Here is a 21474-nt window from a genome sequence, read left to right as displayed (position 1 = left end):
TTCTCTTTTTTTAATGCAACTTTATTGAAATATACTTACATACCATATGATCATCGAATGTATACAATCAATGACTCACAGTATCATCATATAGTTGGCATTCATTGCCACAAAAATCAGAAGTTTCATTACCCCAAAAAAACAAAAATAAAATAGAACACCCAAGACATCTCATACCCCTTATTCCCCCCAAAAAAATTATTTATTTTTTTGCCTTTATTTTCTTACTTATCTGCCCATACACAGGATAAAGAGAGTGTCAGTTACAATGTTTTCATAACCACATGGTCATACTGTAAAATGTAGTTATATAATTGTCTTCAAGAATCAAGGCTGGGTGAGACTTTAACGGGTGTCGTCGGTAGTGGAAGATTCTTCAACCAATCATTATGTCAACCAACACAGATGTTTCTCTATCTTCATATGATGAAGATCAGGGATCTAAACTTATCCGAAAAGCTAGAGAGGCACCATTTGTCCCTACTGGGATGGCAGGTTTTGCAGCAATTGTTGCATATGGATTATACAAACTGAAGAGCAGGGGAAATACTAAAATGTCTGTTCACCTGATTCACATGCGTGTTGCAGCCCAAGGCTTTGTTGTGGGAGCAATGACTCTTGGTATGGGCTACTCCATGTACAAAGAATACTGGGCAAAACCTTAACTTTAGAAGAAGAGATGATGTCATGGTCTTGCTGGTGGTATTTGCTTTCGTTAAGACACTTCAAATTGAGGTTACACATATATGCTGAAAATAAATTGAGTACGTTCAGACAGTAACACAATTTTTTGAATATTGGCTTCCTTTCTTTCAGGCTTGATTTGTCTGGTGACCAAATTATTGGTGACAAGTTCACTAACTAGGTCATTCAGGGAAATCAAGTTAGCACAAAAGAAACATGTCATTCAGATTATCTTGATAATGGTAAAATGTCCACATTCTTGAACTCTTATAGGTGAAATTAGCTCTAAAAAAGACAGCAGGCAGAATATCACATTGTTTGGCTGTTATGTAAGAATACCATTTACCCAAATTAATTTAATTTTTTTCTGCCTACCTTCTGCACTTGTTTCGCATTTTGGTTTCTAGGGCTGGTTGACTCTTAAAGAACTCTTTCAGAAAAGTGCATGGAATACAACATTGTAATGTCTCCCACAACTGAACATATGTGTGTTTAAACTAAACCTGAAAACCTGGTAAAAAAAAAAAAAAAAAAAAAAAAGAATCAAGGCTAATGGATTACAGTTCAGTATTTTCTGATATTTCCTCCTAGTTATTTTAATACACTAGAAACTAAAAAAGAATACCCATATAATGCATAAGAATAACCACCAAAATAACCTCTCATCTCAACTTGAAATCTTTTAGCTACTGAAATTTTGTTTCATTTCTTTTCCCCCTTTTTGTCAAGAAGGCTTTAAATCCCATGATGCCAAGGTCAGGCTCATCCCTGGGAGTCATGTCCCATGTTGCCAGGAGATTTACTTCCCTGGGTGCAATGTTCCACACAGTGGGAAGGGTAATGAGTTTATTTGCAGAGTTGGGAGAGAGAGGTCACATCTGAGCCACAAAAGAGGTTCTCTACAGGTGACTCTTAGGTATCATTGTAAGTCGGCTTAACTTCTTCTTTGGAGGAATAAGTTTCATAAGGGCAAGCCCCAAGATCAAGGGTATGGTTTATTAAATTGGTAGTCCCTAATACTTGTGAAAATATTAGGAATTTCCCAGGTGGGGAAGTTTAATATTTCCATATTTTCCCCAAGTCCCTCAAGGTGAATTTGCAAACGCTTTTTAATTTTTCTGCCCAAATTACTCTGGGATGTATCAGGATACAAGTAATGTCTTTTAACTGTGATTGCGGTGCCAAAGGCAGATATTCTCAATTTTAAAATAGTATCTTAATTCCACTTGTTTTATATCTACTGATATCTCATTGGCTATACAAAGTCTTTGGCTGAGGGCGGGCCGCGGTGGCTCAGCGGGCAAAGTGCTTGCCTGCTATGCCGGAGGACCTCGGTTCGATTCCCGGCCCCAGCCCATGTAACAAAAACGGAGAAACAGAATACAATAAAACAAGAAAATGTTTAAAAATGTTTCCCTTTCTTCCTTCCTTCCTTCCTTCTATCCTTCCTTCCTTCTCTCTGTCTTTCCTTTAAAAAAAAAAAAAAAAAGTCTTTGGCTGAGCTGAAAGAAAAACAAAAGAGCAAATTTACCTTCCTACATGAACAACCAATTTTCAAGATATTTTCAACATCACTCAATGAAGAAAAATGATCACTGAGATACAGGGAAACAAGGTGAGCTCTATGAATGCCCTAGTTTACTGCTTAGAGTCCCGAGGAAGTGTGCAGACAGAGAAAACACAGGTATAACTTGGGGTGCTCCCTGAGCCAGAAGATACAGCCTAGAGTCTGGGGAGACCAAGGCAGTTAGAGTTCACAGAACAGACACAGAGATGACAGTGCTAAACAAAGAAATAACTCCAGAAATATGTAGCATCATTCCTTGAAAGAGAAAACTAAATTTGTAGAGTTTATTCTGCTCAACTGGTGTGGCCATTACGTGACATTGGCAATAAATTTGTAGAGTTTATTATACTCAACCATATTACATGACCTTGATAATAAATTGTTGTAGAGTTTGTTATGCTTAACTAAGATGGCCATTACATGACCTTGGTAATAAATGGTTGAAATGTACACTCTAACTTGGAGGGCTGGCTCTCCTCCTAGAAAGAGATGTATTTTGATAAAAAGAGTTATCTAGGTCCCAGGAAACTCCTCTCAGTTATTAGCCAGTTCCCAGAAGACCACCCAGGCCCAATCACATAAATTAATTGGAATTTGGCCACTGTTGTGTAAAGATACCATATAAACTGCATGCAAACAGTAAGACTAGAGAATGTCATGAAGGAGAGAGAGAGGGAGAAAATACTGTCCTGTGGATTTCTGCCAGTCAGACCCTGAATGCTGTCTCCGAGATTCCCCAGCACTCCTCTTCAGCTGTTGAAGCTGCCCCATCTGGTGATGTAACTAGGTCTCATTTCTAATAATCTTTTAATTACTTTCCTAATAAATTTTGTTTTTATATCACTGAAGTCTGTGCTGTCCATGAATCTGAACCTATAAATTAAGTGGCCACAAATATCATGCTGCCTTTCATGCAACATCCCTGAGGATCCAACAGAGTATCAATCAACACATGCGTATGAGGAAGCTACTGGAAGCTGCGGGTAAAAAACCTGAAGGAATAGAGGAAACAGAGCCCTGTAATCTCACAGAACCGTGAATGATGCCTATTGTCACAAGTCAGACCAGAAACTTCCTGACTCATGGGGCAGTGGGAACAATACTCAGAAACATGTTGCCTTAGTAATGGAGAAAAACTCGTCCTAGTTACTAGTTACTAGTAATTTCTAGTCATTTCTAAGAAATCTTAAAAACAAGACCTGAGAGGATCAAACTCTCCAAATAATTTAACTGCATCCCTGAACAAAACTCAAGAATATTTCTAGGGATACAAAATTATGCACCACTCTCTATGTTAAATTCACCATGTCTACAAACCAATAAAAATGACCAGGCATGCAAAGGCTCAAGAAAATCCTTGTAAAGCTACATATTTTCTTTGCCATTCCACTTGGGCCACATCCCACAAGTTTTGTTATGTACCATCCTTATGGTTGTTCGCTCCTAATAGTTTAACACTTGTATTTTAAAACTTTGACCACTGGATGAGTGTTTTTCAATTTTATAATAGAATAAAATTTAGTTTTATCTTTGTTGTTAATCTCCTATATTATTGCACTTTGTGGTGGGGGAATGTAACTAAATGATATAGTTATCAGTTAATAGAATTTACAGAGATTTACTTTTGAAGTATTCTATAGCTTTTGTGGCATACATATAATTAATATTATTGTTTTCTATTGACTTATTTTAATTGTTTTATTTGGCCTATGTACTATTTTTGAAAGAAGATAAATTCTCCCACCATGATTCCTGTTTTATTTTTTACATTTTATATAGGTATGTAATTAAGTACTTCACAGATAATTAATGATTCACTTGCATATTATTGCTTTCAATTATATATTTTTATCAAATTACATTTAATATATAGTTTTACATTGATTTTTAGTTTGTAAAATATTAATATTGCCATCGCAGCTTTATTTTCTATTCGTATTTTACAGATAGATCTTTTCCTTACCTTTATTTTCATTTTTGTTTCATTTTGAGTTTGCTTCTTTTAGTTAGCATTCTAATTTTTGTGCAACCCAAGATTATTTCTTTTTCCCTAACAGTTCTGTGCTACTGAAGTTTCTAAGGGTCTACATAAAAAGTCTATTTATAAAATACATGTAATCCAGTATCAAGATTCTAGTTTTTTCATTCATATTCTTAGTTAATTTGATACTAATCCATAAAAGACATAAATTTCATCACTATCCTTGGATTCTGAAGATGAATGTGTATTTGTGCTTAACCTGCCAATATCTGAGAATGTCTTAACTCAAAGGAAACACAAACAACACATGTGCACACTCACATATACCTACCCAATCAGCCACAATATCTAAAAGAAACTCAGGCCCTAAATTGAACTGCATGTTCTATATTCCAGATTTCAGAGACAGTATTTGGCAGGGAATTTCAATCTTTAGGAAAGGTGAGTGCATATATTTCTGTTTTCCTGTTACCCTCATTTTGGTTATAGTTCGGTTGTTTTTTGCATTTATCACTGCATTCTTTGTGTAATTGATGACAGGATCATTGGAGCCAAATAAAAAAGGAATTGCCACTTGAATAAAAATATTGAAAAAGCTAAGGTGGAAGATGGCTCTTGTGTGTGTCTGAGATTTATTTCATCAACTCGTTTCCAAAAAAATCTGGCAAATTCATAGATGGAAATAATTGAGAAAATATATTTTCAAATGAGATAGTTCACACATATGATGTGTTTCTGAATGTAATTATTTCAAAGTTTAGGAATTAAGAAAACAAACCCTTTTATTGTGAGACCTTTCAGTGCCCCAGGTGTTATGATAAGCTAGAGAGCCTGTAAATTCAAATCAATTAGGTTTCCCCTCCTCTCAATCTAGAAAGCATGGCAAGAAAAACATGCTGTGGTGATGGACACCGGCTAAGCAGGTAGATGAAGGTCCAAACCCTAGATCTGTGTTGCCTGGCTCGAATCACTTATTTTTAAATTTTCTTATCTATAAAATGTAGTAAAATAATACTACCTACCTCAAACTAGTGTTGTAATTGAGAAAAATGAATATAAAGTATTCAGCACAACACCTGGCATATAATACATGCCCAAAGAAATTAGCTGTTGCTCTTGTTGATGATTCAAAGCCAAGGATGAGGAAAGATGGGTGAACTATTTCCACAGATTTCATGTTTTTACAGAACTCTGTATTAAAACACATTCACTTTGGTAAGACAGTCACAATGTGGCTTGACTGTTGTCTTATTTAATATGAAAGAATAACTCTTGCAACAGGAGAGGTCAGAGGCCAAATATACTTTTCCAGGTGAATATATTATTCAGTTTAAATCTAATGAGTCATTAACTTCTCACTTTTTTTTTTTTTTTGGAGAGGGGGAGTTCACATAGAGTTTAGTTAGGAAATCAGTCCCACTCCAAAAGATAATTGCAAGGGAGTTAAAATAATGAACACTGTAAGAACTGGAATTTTGTCAGGAAATTGGGGAGAATCATCTGTTTAGGAAATGCAGATTTGGGGACAACAAAAAAAAATTAAAGGCTATGTAGTTCTAAGGACTGAGTTTAATGTGAACATTTGACCAAAAATTTAACAGATGAGCTGATAACTCAGGATTAAAGCTATTTTACCCACTAAATGATGACTAAGAAGATCACCCTGTGTTCAATAAAAAAAATTCCCAATAAAGCAGGGCATTTTAACATTTTCTCCCTGGGGTATTTTACTGACTCATTCCAATTATCCATTACACAATATAGTGGAAATGGAAGAAAATCATGCCACTGGGGGAAGAACAGCCGGGAGATGTCTACAGAACAAGGTGGGAATTCCCAAGGAGAAGGTACCCATTTGACTGCCACGAGAATCAGCTGTCTTTTAGAATATGAACCTAAAATAAATCAAAATCAGAATATATTTCTTGTCTTCTGAATCTTTTTATAGAAGTTTTTTAATTACTCAAATTCTAGGGTCTAATCAAAGGTCTTGATGAGAACACATAATTTGGGCTGAAATGAGGTTTAAAATTGTAGGAGTATAGATTTTCTTACAACATGAAAAGGGAGAAAAGTTAAGAATCTAAGCTTCGTGGTCATTTAATAAATAATGCTGAGTTTATGGGAATCATATATTGAACTTTCTTGGGAAACCACTAAAAGCCTAATTCAGAAATTCTGTGAAAAAAATGTTGGCATGCTATTTATAGCAAAGAGACTCCTTTATAAATCAGGGGATGTGTGCACCACAGGACTTGTTCATCACTTTTCATTAGCACTTGTCATGTTCGGTGTTCTTATAATTTTCATTATGCAAATGTGATAATTTCACAAAATTACTAAGAGCAGGAATTTGACACCTCATTATGATAAACTTAGTGCCTAAAAAGTGTGTCATATACTGTGATCGTATACATTCTTTGAATAAAAAAAGAATGAACTGTTTCCCACCAAAAAAACTTTTCTCCATGATTAAATTAACACTGGATCAATTTTGTCGCAGATTTCCAAAAAGGATATAATCCTTATAACCTGAATCTATCACAAGTCAATTGAATGGAATCTGGGGAGAATGGCTATTTTTTGCTTATGAGGAAAAACCCGGCAGTGAATCCAGATCCCAAGAAACTCAAGGGCTACAGCTATGTTACTAGAGAAGAGCTGGGGAAGCTTCTGGAGGCAGGGCTGGGGAGAAGCCCCTGTGGCTTAGAAAAATGGCAGAGGTATTCTGTTTAAGTGGCAGGATCATTTACATGATGTGTTTCTTGCGCTGAGTCAGATAAAATATACAGACTGGTGCAATATGTGAAATACCCCAGTAATATTTAAAGGACTTGACCCAAATCATAAGGTTTCTATACCTATTTTAGGTCAAAATGACATGCATGTTATGATTTTGCCATTACAGAAATTTAATTGTGAATTCCATTAATCACTTGTATTTAGCTTAAGAACCTAATATACTGTTTCCCTTATTTCCCCACTCTGGGGCTTCAACATGCCTCAGTACTTTCCTTTTGGAGCCAGAGAGTTTGGGGATGAGCTGTTTCTCAGAAATTTGAGTTTAGAAATGCTAAAGTTAGATACAATAAATTCCTGAAATAAAGAATTTGAAAATATTTAGTGACCACTACTATACCAAAGTTGATAGTTGTAATAACTTTTTACGTGATATTTTAAGAACGCAGTTTTGATAGTTAATCAAATTATATTTAAGATACTGTTTAATATTTAGAATTCAAGTAACTCTGATATCTGTATCTATAGATTGTTCTCCATCCTGACTTTAATTTTCAATTGGTTTATGAAACATATTCTACAAACAGGCTTTCTGATAATTACTTGGATATTTTTTTAATATGCCTATGGATAAGCTAACAAAGATAACTTTTTACGTGATATTTTAAGAACGCAGTTTTGATAGTTAATCAAATTATATTTAAGATACTGTTTAATATTTAGAATTCAAGTAACTCTGATATCTGTATCTATAGATTGTTCTCCATCCTGACTTTAATTTTCAATTGGTTTATGAAACATATTCTACAAACAGGCTTTCTGATAATTACTTGGATATTTTTTTAATATGCCTATGGATAAGCTAACAAAGATATCCACTTTAGTGGTTACGCTTTCCATGTTAATGGTAAAAATATTTGTATCTTCATATTTTCCTGAAACAAGGAAAATATTTCATAACATATGTCATTATTATAGCAATGCAGATATTCGTGTAAGAACTTTCTACTTCATATTTTGAGAATGTTCAGTTTTGACAGCTCATTTAAGTTAATGTTTAATACTTAGAATTTAAGAACTTTGCTATCTGAATATGTAGATATTTTTCTCATTGCCTTAATTTTTTAGACTTTTTTTTTTTTTTTTTTTGGTATGGGCAGGCTCAAGGAATCGAACCCAGATCTCTGGGATGGCAGACAAGAATTCTGCCACTGAGCCAATACTGCACTGCCTTTCGTTGCCTTAATTTTAAATTGGCTTATGAAACTTTCTGAACAAACACAGGCTTTATAATGATTATATGAACATTTTATTAAAATATGCCTACAGTTAAGTTAACTAAGTCATCCATTGTTGATGGTTCTAAGTATATTGTTTGCTTTCTTAAAAGAAAAAAAAAAAGAAATGAGAAAGTCCTTCTCCACCCGTATTTCTTCTCCACAAGTGACACTTCAGAATGTAAGAAGGGGATGAGCTGCTACCATGCTTCTGAGTAAAATGGACAAAATCGTGCTAAAGCAGGATCTAAAATGGCCTCTACCTGTCTCCCTGATACTTTCTTTTCTGAAATAAAGGGGAAGGCCAGAGAGGGGTCAGGAAGAAGAGATTTTGGGGGGTACAACTCCATGGGAAGAGTGATGAGTAAGATGAAGTCTGTGAAGTTCCTCTTTCTTTTTGCTTCTTAACCACCTCATTTTACCTTCCAAACTGCTAACTGGGGACTCGACATGGTGATCTGACAACTGCAGTGCCTATTCTAGAGTGTAGACACAAGCTCATACGGTAGTTACCACTACTCTTCACATGGCTTCTCTGCCTTTAGTGTTGGACAAGTCCTCGAAGAATTTCCTCTTTTAGACATACACGCTACATGATGATTTACATGAAAAGGAAATGGTAAATTTAATTGCGTAAATAAATCTAAAGAAAATATTATTTTACCATCCAATGAGTTAAACAAAATAATCATTATTGCTTTTCTTGTCTTTGTATTAGCCAGTACTTGACTTACCAAAAAATATATATGCCTATGAGAGTGCAAATATAACTTTAAAAATACAATTGTTTACTTCTTTTCAATTCTTAGAAAAGAGGTGAAGATTTTTATTAAAATGCTACCTTAGCTATATGTATTAATATAATAGTATCAGGACTTCCTGGAAGATGGCGGCTTAGTAAGACGCGCGGATCTTAGTTTCTTCTCCAGGACACCTACTAGGGGAGTAGAAACGATACAGAAAGCGCCCAAAGCCACAACAGAGATAAAAAAGACAGCGTACCCCATCCTGGAACGGCTGGCTGGCTGAGAGAAGCAGCTCGGGTGAGATCGCCGAAGCGCGCGGGCCTTACCGGGCGGGGTGGCAAGCAGCCGGAGTTACTCCCTTCCCCCTTCCCGGGCCAGCTGGGAGAATTGGAGAGGCGGTCCCCTGAAACCAAGGCGACTGGCGCCCACACCACGCGCAGCCCCCGGACCAACTGAGAGAATTGGATCGGAAATCCCCAGCCCGCGGAGAACGGTGACGGGTGGGGGAGGCCCCTTCCAAACCCGTGACTCCCGGGGAACGTGCACTCTCTCGGGCGGGCCGCTGCCGCTGGCGCCCTCCCGCCACGCTTGTTGCCCAGGGCCGACTAGGAAATTCGGACGGGCTCTTTCCCTGGCTGCGGCGACCAGCAACCCTCCCTGCGTTCGGACCGAGGGCCGGCTCAAGCCGATTCGGCTAGAGAACCCCCAGGACGGCGAGAGTTTTCCAAAGTTTAAGGTTCCACAGCACCTTTTACTGGTGGGACCCGCAGACAAACGTGTGCCATGAGCGCCACCTACTGGGCAGGATAAGAAAAACAGAACCCAGAGATTTCACAGAAAAATATTACAACCTTGCTGGGTCCAACACCAAGAGAAATCTGAATAAATGCCCAGACGCCAGCAGCAGAAGATAACTGTCCACGCTCAAAAGATTGAGAATATGGCCCAGTCAAAGGAACAAACCAATAGCTCAAATGAGACACAAGAGCTGAGACAACTAATCCTGAATATACGAACAGAAATGGAAAACCTCTTCAAAAATGAAATCGATAAATTGAGGGAGGACATGAAGAGGACATGGGCTGAACATAAAGAAGAAATAGAAAAACTGAAAAAAGAAATCGCAGAACTTATGGAAGTGAAGGATAAAGTAGCAAACATAGAAAAAATAATGGATAGCTACAATGATAGATTTAAAGAGACAGAAGATAGAATTAGTGATTTGGAGGATGGAACATCTGAATTCCAAAAAGAAACAGAAACTATCGGGAAAAGAATGGAAAAATTTGAACAGGGTATCAGGGAACTCAAGGACAATATGAACCGCACAAATATACGTGTTGTGGGTGTCCCAGAAGGAGAAGAGAAGGGAAAAGGAGGAGAAAAACTAATGGAAGAAATTTTCACTGAAAATTTCCCAATTGTTATGAAAGACCTAAAATTACAGATCCAAGAAGTGCAGCGCACCCCAAAGAGATTAGACCCAAATAGGCGTTCTCCAAGACACTTACTAGTTAGAATGTCAGAGGTCAAAGAGAAAGAGAAGATCTTGAAAGCAGCAAGAGAAAAACAATCCATTACATACAAGGGAAACCCAATAAGACTTTGTGTAGATTTCTCAGCAGAAACCATGGAAGCTAGAAGACAGTGGGATGATATATTTAAAATACTAAAAGAGAAAAACTGCCAACCAAGACTCCTATATCCAGCAAAATTATCCTTCAAAAATGAGGGAGAAATTAAAACATTCTCAGACAAAAAGTCACTGAAAGAATTTGTGACCAAGAGACCAGCAAGAAATACTAAAGGGAGCACTAGAGTCAGATACAAAAAGACAGAAGAGAGAGATATGGAAAAGAGTGTAGAAAGAAGGAAAATCAGATATGATATATATAATACAAAAGGCAAAATGTTAGAGGAAAATATTATCCAAACAGTAATAACACTAAATGTCAATGGACTGAATTCCCCAATCAAAAGACATAGATTGGCAGAATGGATTAAAAAACAGGATCCCTCTATAGGCTGTCTACAGGAAACACATCTTAGACCCAAAGATAAACATAGGTTGAAAGTGAAAGGTTGGGAAAAGATATTTCATGCAAATAACAACCAGAAAAGAGCAGGAGAGGCTATACTAATATCCAACAAATTAGACTTCAAATGTAAAACAGTTAAAAGAGACAAAGAAGGACACTATATACTAATAAAAGGAACAATTAAACAAGAAGACATAACAATCATAAATATTTACGCACCGAATCAGAATGCCCCAAAATACGTGAGGAATATACTGCAAACACTGAAAAGGGAAATAGACTCATATACCATAATAGTTGGAGACTTCAACTCACCACTCTCATCAAGGGACAGAACATCTAGACAGAGGATCAACAAAGAAATAGAGAATCTGAATATTACTATAAATGAACTAGACTTAATAGACATTTATAGGACATTACATCCCACAACAGCAGGACACACCTTTTTCTCAAGTGCTCATGGATCATTCTCAAAGATAGACCATATGGTGGGTCACAAAGCAAGTCTTAACAAATTTAAAAAGATTGAAATCTTACACAACACTTTCTCGGACCATAAAGGAATGATGTTGGAAATCAATAATAGGCAGAGTGCCAGAAAATTCACAAATACGTGGAGGCTCAACAACACACTCCTAAACAACGACTGGGTCAAAGAAGAAATTGCAAGAGAAATTAGCAAATACCTCGAGGCGAATGAAAATGAAAACACAACATATCAAAACTTATGGGACGCAGCAAAGGCAGTGCTAAGAGGGAAATTTATTGCTCTAAATGCCTATATCAGAAAAGAAGAAAAGGCAAAAATTCAGGAATTAACTATCCATTTGGAAGAACTGGAGAAAGAACAGCAAACTAACCCCAAAGCAAGCAAAAGGAAAGAAATAACAAAGATTAGAGCACAAATAAATGAAATTGAAAACATGAAAACAATAGAGAAAATCAATAAGGCCAGAAGTTGGTTCTATGAGAAAATCAATAAGATTGATGGGCCCTTAGCAAGATTGACAAAAAGAAGAAGAGAGAGGATGCAAATAAATAAGATCAGAAATGGAAGAGGAGACATAACTACTGACCTCACAGAAATAAAGGAGGTAATAACAGGATACTATGAACAACTTTACGCTAATAAATACAACAATTTAGAGGAAATGGACGGGTTCCTGGAAAGACATGAACAACCAACTTTGACTCAAGAAGACATAGAGGACCTCAACAAACCAATCACAAGTAAAGAAATTGAATTAGTCATTCAAAAGCTTCCTAAAAAGAAAAGTCCAGGACCAGATGGCTTCACATGTGAATTCTACCAAACGTTCCAGAAAGAATTAGTACCAATTCTCTTCAAACTCTTCAAAAAAATCGAAGTGGAGGGAAAACTACCTAATTCATTCTATGAAGCCAACATCACCCTCATACCAAAACCAGGCAAAGATATTACAAAAAAAGAAAACTACAGACCAATCTCTCTAATGAATACAGATGCAAAAATCCTCAATAAAATTCTAGCAAATCGTATCCAACAACACATTAAAAGAATTATACATCATGACCAAGTAGGATTCATCCCAGGTATGCAAGGATGGTTCAACATAAGAAAATCAATTAATGTAATACACCATATCAACAAATCAAAGCAGAAAAATCACATGATCATCTCAATTGATGCAGAGAAGGCATTCGACAAGATTCAACATCCTTTCCTGTTGAAAACACTTCAAAAGATGGGAATACAAGGGAACTTCCTTAAAATGATAGAGGGAATATATGAAAAACCCACAGCTAATATCATCCTCAACAGGGAAAAATTGAAAACTTTCCCCCTAAGATCAGGAACAAGACAAGGATGTCCACTATCACCACTATTATTCAACATTGTGTTGGAGGTTCTAGCCAGAGCAATTAGACAAGAAAAAGAAATACAAGGCATCAAAATTGGAAAGGAAGAAGTAAAACTATCACTGTTTGCAGACGATATGATACTATACGTCGAAAACCCGGAAAAATCCACAACAAAACTACTAGAGCTAATAAATGAGTACAGCAAAGTAGCAGGTTACAAGATCAACATTCAAAAATCTGTAGCATTTCTATACACTAGTAAGGAACAAGCTGAGGGGGAAATCAAGAAACGAATCCCATTTACAATTGCAACTAAAAGAATAAAATACCTAGGAATAAATTTAACTAAAGAGACGAAAAACCTATATAAAGAAAACTACAAAAAACTGCTAAAAGAAATCACAGAAGACCTAAATAGATGGAAGGGCATACCGTGTTCATGGATTGGAAGACTAAATATAGTTAAGATGTCAATCCTACCTAAATTGATTTACAGATTCAATGCAATACCAATCAAAATCCCAACAACTTATTTTTCAGAAATAGAAAAACCAATAAGCAAATTTATCTGGAAGGGCAGGGTGCCCCGAATTGCTAAAAACATCTTGAGGAAAAAAAACGAAGCTGGAGGTCTCGCGCTGCCTGACTTTAAGGCATATTATGAAGCCACAGTGGTCAAAACAGCATGGTATTGGCATAAAGATAGATATATCGACCAATGGAATCGAATAGAGTGCTCAGATATAGACCCTCTCATCTATGGACATTTGATCTTTGATAAGGCAGTCAAGCCAACTCACCTGGGACAGAGCAGTCTCTTCAATAAATGGTGCCTAGAGAACTGGATATCCATATGCAAAAGAATGAAAGAAGACCCATCTCTTACACCCTATACAAAAGTTAACTCAAAATGGATCAAAGATCTAAACATTAGGTCTAAGACCATAAAACAGTTAGAGGAAAATGTTGGGAGATATCTTATGGATCTTACAACTGGAGGTGGTTTTATGGACCTTAAACCTAAAGCAAGAGCACTGAAGAAGGAAATAAATAAATGGGAACTCCTCAAAATTAAACACTTTTGTGCATCAAAGAACTTCATCAAGAAAGTAGAAAGACAGCCTTCACAATGGGAGACAATATTTGGAAATGATATATCAGATAAAGGTCTAGTATCCAGAATTTATAAAGAGATTGTTCATCTCAACAACAAAAAGACAGCCAACCCAATTACAAAATGGGAAAAAGACTTGAACAGACACCTCTCAGAAGAGGAAATACGGATGGCCAAGAGGCACATGAAGAGATGCTCAATGTCCCTGGCCATTAGAGAAATGCAAATCAAAACCACAATGAGATATCATCTCACACCCACCAGAATGGCCATTATCAACAAAACAGAAAATGACAAGTGCTGGAGAGGATGCGGAGAAAGAGGCACACTTATCCACTGTTGGTGGGAATGTCAAAGGGTGCAACCACTGTGGAAGGCAGTTTGGCGGTTCCTCAAAAAGCTGAATATAGAATTGCCATACGACCCAGCAATACCATTGCTAGGTATCTACTGAAAGGACTTAAGGGCAAAGACACAAACGGACATTTGCACACCAATGTTTATAGCAGCATTATTTACAATTGCAAAGAGATGGAAACAGCCAAAATCTCCATCAACAGAAGAGTGGCTAAACAAACTGTGGTATATACATACGATGGAATATTATGCAGCTTTAAGACAAGATAAACTTATGAACCATGTAATAACATGGATGGACCTAGAGAATATTATGCTGAGTGAATCCAGCCAAAAACTAAAGGACAAATACTGTATGGTCCCACTGATGTGAACGGACATTCGAGAATAAACTTGAAATATGTCATTGGTAACAGAGTTCAGCAGGAGTTAGAAACAGGGTAAGACAATGGGTAATTGAAGCTGAAGGGATACAGACTGTGCAACAGGACTAGATACAAAAACTCAAAAATGGACAGCACAATAATACCTAATTGTAAAGCAATCATGTTAAAACACTGAATGAAGCTGCATCTGAGCTATAGGTTTTTGTTTTGTTTTGTGTTGTTTTGTTTTGATTTTACTATTATTACTTTTATTTTTTCTCTATATTAACATTCTATATCTTTTTCGGTTATGTTGCTAGTTCTTCTAAACCAATGCAAATGTACTAAGAAATGATGATCATGGAGCTATGTGATGATGTTAAGAATTAATGATTGCATGTGTAGAATGGTATGATCTCTAAATGTTGGGTTAATTTCTTTTTTTCCATTAATTAAAAAAAAAAAAAAAAGAGAAGGGATAATTGGAGATGAAGGGATACAGACTGTACAACGGGACTGGATATAAAAACTCAGAAATGGACAGCACAATACTACCCAATTGTAATGCAATTATGTTAAAACACTGAATGAAGCTGCATGTGAGGTATAGGTTTTTTGTTTTTGTTTTTTTTGTTTTTTTTTTTCTTTCTATTATTGTTTTAATTCTTATTCTGTTGTCTTTTTATTTCTTTTTCTAAATCGATGCAAATGTACTAAGAAATGATGAATATGCAACTATGTGATGTTATTAAGAATTACTGATTGTACATGTAGATTGAAATGATTTCTAATTGTTTTGTTAATTCTTTTTTTAATTAATAAAAAAAATATATAATAGTATCTGTTATGGTTTCCTAGGTTACTAAAAGTAGATACCGTAAATTACGTTGGTTTAAACAATGGGAATTTATTAGTTTACAGTTTTGAGGCTGAGAAAATGCCCAAATCAAGGTATTATCAAGGTGATGCTTTTTTCCTTGCTGACTACCTGTCTCATGGCAAGGGACATGAGAGTGTCTGCTGGTCTCTCTCTTCCGGGTTTTGTTGCCTATCAGCTTCTTGCTTCCATGGCTTTTTTTCTCTATATTCATTCTGTTTATAAAGGACTCCAGTAAGAGAATTAAGACCTATCCTGAGTGAGGTGGTTCACGCCTTAACTGAAGTAAGCCTCATCAACAGAATCTACTTACAATAGATTTATGTTCATAGGACTGGATTAAACTTTAAGAACATGCTTCAAAACGAACACAGAATCCATTTTACAACATCTATTAGCTCATAATTTTCCTTATGGAAAATGTTATATCAGGAGGCTAGAAAAAAGAGCTATTTAAATTGATTTTCGGATCACATCTTCACTCATGAGAAAATCACTTTTATTTCAATGTGTCAAATTCTTTGCTATTTGTAAATGTATCAGGCCACTTTCCTGAAAACAAATAAAAATTATATGAAAAGTGCTTAATTCTTCTTTCAAGTTCTGCAGAGCCTTGCAGTTATTCCAGTCATGAATTATCATGGCAGAGTTGTGAGACAGAGTTGATCCTGTCAGAGTGGCTGAATTTGGCATTAGAGTTCAGGATCTCTTCTCTGTTCTTTTCCTTCTCTTGCTGCAATATTCAGACATAATTTACCCTGCCTAGAATTCACTGAAGAACCTATAAAGACATAAGTCTTTAATAATCTATCATTTCTACCCTTTCCAGGCCAATCCCAAACCTTTGTTTTTACACCAACAACATATACTTCCCTACATATTTGTTGAGAACGTTGATTTAACATGCATTTCATTCATCGTGAGGAAAAGTACTTTCTCAAAAAGACATTAATTTTGTTGTTTTAAAGTCCACTTAGCATATTTTAGCTCCCAGCACTGTGCACAATGTTATTTTACACTGTTAGAAATACAACACTACTTTGACTCATTTTACTTGGATGAAGAGATAATATCACAAATAGAAAGAAATGAAAGAGACATAATGGCATATTAAAAAAATTTTTTTCTAGTTATACACAGCTATCTCTCTCACACCAAATCCCAGGATGATAAAACAGATAAATTCAAATAAAATTAAATATAGGCATTCTCCCAAAAAGGAGAATTCTGAGAAAAATGAAAGAATGGAGGAGGAGCTTTAAAAATACATAGCTGATACTTTTCCAGAATGAAGGAAATCCTCAAATTAGAAGGGCCTACCCTGTATCAAGCAGAATGAAGGGAACAAAACCCAAACAAATCTGCAGTGAAATTTACAACCTCAGGTACAAAGACAAAATCCTAAAAATAAAAACCAGCAGAGGTTAAAATATATACATGTATGTCTATAATATATCTATACCTAAGATAATGATACCTATAAAAATGAAAAGAGAAATAGTAACTTCACAGCGGAAAAACCTAAAGCCACCTCCATCCTATCAACTTACGTGCCTCCTAACAGGATCCATTAAGAATGTATTACCAGGAGGCGGGGCCAAGATGGCGGCTTAGTAAGGTATGTGCGTCTTAGTTCCTCCTCCAAAGCAAATACTAGGTGAACTGAAACAGTGCAGAACAGCTCCCGGGGCTACGGCAGGGAATTGACACACAGCATACCCCAGTCTGGACTGGCTAGTCTGACTGCGAGACTCGGCTGCGGTGAGATCACCGAGCGGCGGCAGCTGTGGCGGCCGGAGCTCCTCCCTCCCTCCTCCCCGGGCCGGCTGAGAGTCTCTGAGAGGCAAGTTTTCCAAGCCGAGGCGGCCGGTGCCCCTCTTTTACAGGCGGCTTCCTGGTCCGGCTACGAGTCTCGGCTCAGAGGGCTACCCAAGCCGCGGTGGCCCTCCCTCGCGGGGGCTTCCTGGTCCGGTGGGGAATTCCCCAGGCCGCGGTGGCCGGTGACCGACGCCCCTCCCCCACGGGTGACTTCCTGATCCGGTGGCGAATTCCCCAGACCCGCTGCGGCCGGCGACCAGCCACAGGGTCTCCTCAAGACGCGGCGGCCAACGCCCCCACCACGCGCGGCCCCCCGAACCAACAGAGAGACCTGGATCGGAAATCCCCAGGTCGCGGGGATCGGTGACTGGGGGGATCCCTTCCAAACACGTGAGACAAACGTGTGCCACAAGCGCCACCTACTGGGCAGGATAAGAAAAACAGAACCCAGAGATTTCACAGAAAAATCTTACAACCTTGTTGGGTCCGACACCCAGGGAAATCTGACTAAATGCCTAGACGCCAGCAGCAGAAGATAACAGTCCACGCTCAGAAGATTGAGAATATGGCCCAGTCAAAGGAACAAACCAATAGATCAAATGAGATACAAGAGCTGAGACAACTAATGCTGAATATATGAACAGAAATGGAAAACCTCTTCAAAAATGAAATCGATAAATTGAGGGAGGAAATGAAGAAGACATGGGCTGAACATAAAGAAGTAATAGAAAAACTGAAAAAACAAATCACAGAACTTATGGAAGTGAAGGATAAAGGAGAAAAGATGGAAAAAACAATGGATACCTACAATGATAGATTTAAAGAGACAGAAGATAGAATTAGTGATTTGGAGGATGGAACATCTGAATTCCAAAAAGAAACAGAAACTATAGGGAAAAGAATGGAAAAATTTGAACAGGGTATCAGGAAACTCAAGGACAATATGAACCGCACAAATATACGTGTTGTGGGTGTCCCAGAAGGAGAAGAGAAGGGAAAAGGAGGAGAAAAACTAATGGAAGATTATCACTGAAAATTTCCCAACTATTATGAAAGACATAAAATTACAGATCCAAGAACTGCAGCGCACCGCAAAGAGAATAGATCCAAATAGGCGTTCTCCAAGACACTTACTAGTTAGAATGTCAGAGGTCAAAGAGAAAGAGAGGATCTTGAAAGCAGCAAGAGAAAAACAATCCATCACATACAAGGGAAACCCAATAAGACTATGTGTAGATTTCTCAGCAGAAACCATGGAAGCTAGAAGACAGTGGGATGATATATTTAAATTACTAAAAGAGAAAAACTGCCAACCAAGACTTCTATATCCAGCAAAATTGTCCTTCAAAAATAAGGGAGAAATTAAAACATTTTCAGACAAAAAGTCACTGAGAGAATTTGTGACCAAGAGACCAGCTCTGCAAGAAATACTAAAGGGAGCACTAGAGTCAGATACGAAAAGACAGAAGAGAGAGGTATGGAGAAGAGTGTAGAAAGAAGGAAAATCAGATATGATATATATAATACAAAAGGCAAAATGTTAGAGGAAAATCTTATCCAAACAGTAATAACACTAAATGTTAATGGACTGAATTCCCCAATCAAAAGACATAGATTGGCAGAATGGATTAAAAAACAGGATCCTTCTATATGCTGTCTACAGGAAACACATCTTAGACCCAAAGATAAACATAGGTTGAAAGTGAAAGGTTGGGAAAAGATATTTCATGCAAATAACAACCAGAAAAGAGCAGGAGTAGCTATACTAATATCCAACAAATTAGACTTCAAATGTAAAACAGTTAAAAGAGACAAAGAAGGACACTATATACTAATAAAAGGAACAATTAAACAAGAAGACATAACAATCATAAATATTTACGCATCGAACCAGAATGCCCCAAAATACGCGAGGAATACACTGCAAACACTGAAAAGGGAAATAGACTCATATACCATAATAGTTGGAGACTTTAATTCACCACTCTCATCAATGGACAGAACATCTAGACAGAGGATCAATAAAGAAATAGAGAATCTGAATATTACTATAAATGAGCTAGACTTAACAGACATTTATAGGACATTACATCCCACAACAGCAGGATACACCTTTTTATCAAGTGCTCATGGATCATTCTCAAAGATAGACCATATGCTGGGTCACAAAGCAAGTCTCAACAAATTTAAAACGATTGAAATCATACACAACACTTTCTCGGATCATAAATGAATGAAGTTGGAAATCAATAATAGGCGGAGTGCCAGAAAATTCACAAATACGTGGAGGCTCAACAACACACTACTAAACAACGAGTGGGTCAAAGAAGAAATTGCTAGAGAAATTAGCAAATACCTCGAGGCAAATGAAAATGAAAACACAACATATCAAAACCTATGGGACAAAGCAAACGCAGTGCTAAGAGGGAAATTTATTGCCCTAAATGCCTATATCAGAAAAGAAGAAAAGGCAAAAATGCAGGAATTAACTGTCCACTTGGAAGAACTGGAGAAAGAACAGCAAACTAATCCCAAAGCAAGCAAAAGGAAAGAAATAACAAAGATTAGAGCAGAAATAAATGAAATTGAAAACATGAAAACAATAGAGAAAATCAATAAGGCCAGAAGTTGGTTCTATGAGAAAATCAATAAGATTGATGGGCCCTTAGCAAGATTAACAAAAAGAAGAAGAGCGAGGATGCAAATAAATAAGATCAGAAATGGAAGAGGAGACATAACTACTGACCTCACAGAAATAAAGAAGGTAATAACAGGATACTATGAACAACTTTACGCTAATAAATACAACAATTTAGAGGAAATGGACGGGTTCCTGGAAAGACATGAACAACCAACTTTGACTCAAGAAGACACAGATGGCCTCAACAAACCAATCACAAGTAAAGAAATTGAATTAGTCATTCAAAAGCTTCCTAAAAAGAAAAGTCCAGGACCAGACGGCTTCACATCTGAATTCTATCAAACATTCCAGAAAGAATTAGTACCAACATTCCTCAAACTCTTCAAAAAAATCGAAGCGGAGCAAAAACTACCTAATTCATTCTATGAAGCCAACATCACCCTCATACCAAAACCAGGCAAAGATATTACAAAAAAAGAAAACTACAGACCAATCTCTCTAATGAATATAGATGCAAAAATCCTCAATAAAATTCGAGCAAATCGTATCCAACAACACATTAAAAGAATTATACATCATGACCAAGTAGGATTCATCCCAGGTATGCAAGGATGGTTCAACATAAGAAAATCAATTAATGTAATACACCATATCAACAAATCAAAGCAGAAAAATCACATGATCATCTCAATTGATGCAGAGAAGGCATTTGACAAGATTCAACATCCTTTCCTGTTGAAAACACTTCAAAAGATAGGAATACACGGGAACTTCCTTAAAATGATAGAGGGAATATATGAAAAACCCACAGCTAATATCATCCTCAACAGGGAAAAATTGAAAACTTTCCCCCTAAGATCAGGAACAAGACAAGGATGTCCACTATCACCACTATTATTCAACATTGTGTTGGAGGTTCTAGCCAGAGCAATTAGACAAGAAAAAGAAATACAAGGCATCAAAATTGGAAAGGAAGAAGTAAAACTATCACTGTTTGCAGATTTTTGAATGTTGATCATTCAAGATCAACATTCAAAAATCTGTAGCATTTCTATACACTAGCAATGAACAAGGTGAGGGGGAAATCAAGAAACGAATCCCATTTACAATTGCAACTAAAAGAATAAAATACCTAGGAATAAATTTAACTAAAGAGACAAAAAACCTATATAAAGAAAACTACAAAAAACTGCTAAAAGAAATCACAGAAGACCTAAATAGACGGAAGGGCATACCGTGTTCATGGATTGGAAGACTAAATATAGTTAATATGTCAATCCTACCTAAATTGATTTACAGATTCAATGCAATACCAATCAAAATCCCAACAACTTATTTTTCAGAAATAGAAAAACCAATAAGCAAATTTATCTGGAAGGGCAGGGTGCCCCGAATTGCTAAAAACATCTTGAGGAAAAAAAACG

General features: G+C 36.7%; 1 pseudogene; it reads left to right on the top strand.

Annotated features, from left to right (window-relative positions):
• The first annotated feature begins 315 nt into the window (after nt 1-315).
• Nucleotides 316-1194, top strand: LOC143675597 (HIG1 domain family member 1A, mitochondrial pseudogene; annotated as a pseudogene).
• Nucleotides 1195-21474: the final 20280 nt, after the last annotated feature.

Source organism: Tamandua tetradactyla, chromosome 1 (genome assembly GCF_023851605.1).
Source record: "Tamandua tetradactyla isolate mTamTet1 chromosome 1, mTamTet1.pri, whole genome shotgun sequence".
NCBI classification, from domain to species: domain Eukaryota; kingdom Metazoa; phylum Chordata; class Mammalia; order Pilosa; family Myrmecophagidae; genus Tamandua; species Tamandua tetradactyla.
The sequence above is the reverse complement of the archived record's forward strand: the minus strand, read 5'-3'. Positions and strand labels throughout refer to the sequence as shown.